The 1,850-nt window shown below is 43.6% G+C and overlaps 1 long non-coding RNA gene across 1 annotated transcript in view; it reads right to left on the reverse strand.

Annotated features, from left to right (window-relative positions):
• The window catches only part of LOC121020178 (uncharacterized), a 528,280-nt gene that overhangs the window by 496,391 nt on the left and 30,039 nt on the right, over positions 1 to 1,850 (reverse strand). The window lies entirely within an intron of this gene.

A 1,850-nucleotide genomic window follows, 5' to 3' on the forward strand; every position in this document is an offset into this window, starting at 1 on the left:
CTTGGAGAAGCTGTCCCCACCTGCATGGAGTGGGAGAAACACCACAGTTTAAAGAGGCTAGGACAGGGGCGCCTGGGTGGCTCAGTCGGTTAAGCGTCTGACTTCGGCTCAGGTCATGATCTCACGGTTTCTGAGTTCGAGCCCCGCGTTGGGCTCTGTGCTGACAGCTCAGAGCCTGGAGCCTCCTTCTGTTCTGTGTCTCCTTCTCTCTCTGTCCCTCCCCAACTTGTGCTCTGTTTCTCTATGTCTCTCAAAAAATAAATAAATGTAAAAAAAATTAAAAAAAAAAATAAAGAGGCTAGGACAGGATATTCTCTTGAGAGTCTGGCCAAGGACAAACCAAAGCCCTACTGAGTCACCAAATACTACCACAAATTTATTAAGCCCTATCTGAAACCTTGACCTTAGCAGAACATACAGGTCTGTGAAATCCAAAAGAATATTTATGGTTACTGTGAGAAACCAGTTATCTAGGAAGAGGAAGCCGTACCTCTACTAGTATCTTATCAAAAGGCTGAAGAAACCAATCCTCAGGTCTTCCCTCACCGCAGACTCCCTACCAAGCCATTTTAAAAAGTGATTCCAGGGGCACCTGGGTGGCTCAGTCGGTTAAGTGTCCAACTCTGGCTCAGGTGATGATCTCACAGTTCATGGGTTTGAGCCCCGCATTGGGCTCTGTGCTGACAGTTCGGAGCCTGGAGCCTGCTTCGGATTCTTATCTCCCTCTCTCTCTGCCCCTACCCTGCTCGTGCACAGTCTCTCTCTCCTAAAAGTGAATAAACGCTAAAAAGGTTTTTTTAAGTGATTCTAGTTAGTTCTCCATTACAAAAAGGTGTACACACTATTAACATCACTAGAGCAACAGGCTGCTCTAAAAGTGATGCTTCTCAAAATTAACTTAATATACCGATTTCCTCATCATTTTGAAATTTAGAATTGGTCGTGTCATGGCTATTATGGTGCAGACATTACTGGAAAAAAGTTTCACTCCTGGGAAGCATGATTCCATCGCTTGTGTAAAAGCCAAAATGTGACTTATTTTTTTTTTAATGTTTCTTTATTTTGAGAGAGTGAGAGTTGGTGGGGGGCACAGAGAGAGAGAGAGAGAGAGAGAGAGAGAGAGAGAGAATCCCAAGCACGCTCCGTGCAGTCAGGACAGAGCCCGACTAAGGACTCGATGTCACAAACTGTGAGATCATGACCTGAGCCAAAATCAAGAGTCAGATGCTTATCAACTAAGCTACGCAGGTGCTCCCAAAATGTTACTTTTTAAAAACCGTCTCAGAAATGTCTGTTTGGAAAACTAGAAGTGGACAATGGCAGAGTCATCTATTCTAAAATACATCATTTTTCATAGAGTAAAAACTATGGAAAAGAAAAACTGAAACACAGAAATAGTGGAACAAACAATATTCAAATGAAATGCATTGCAGGTCACATATAACGTTATCTTGTTTAAAAAAAAAAATAATCCTGCCGTTTGGGGCACCTGGCTGGCTCAGTCAGTGGAGCACACGACTCTTGATCTCGGGGTCGTGTTCAAGCCCCACACTGGACATAGAACCTACTTAAAAATTAATTAAAAAAAATACAACTGCTCTATATTGCATTTTAAAGTCACAACTGTTGGGGTACCTGGGTGGCTTGGTCGGTTAAGCGTCTGACTTCGGCTCAGGTCATGATCTCACGGTCCGTGAGTTCGAGCCCCGCGTCGTGCTGTGTGATGACAGCTCAGAGCCTGGGGCCTGTTTCAGATTCTGTGTCTCCCTCTCTCTGACCCTCCCCTGTTCATGCTCTGTCTCTCTCTGTCTCAAAAATAAATAAACGTTAAAAAAAAAAAATTAAAAAAA

The sequence above is a fragment of the Herpailurus yagouaroundi genome, unplaced genomic scaffold (genome assembly GCF_014898765.1).
Source record: "Herpailurus yagouaroundi ecotype Mexico unplaced genomic scaffold, PumYag 248, whole genome shotgun sequence".
NCBI lineage: Eukaryota > Metazoa > Chordata > Mammalia > Carnivora > Felidae > Herpailurus > Herpailurus yagouaroundi.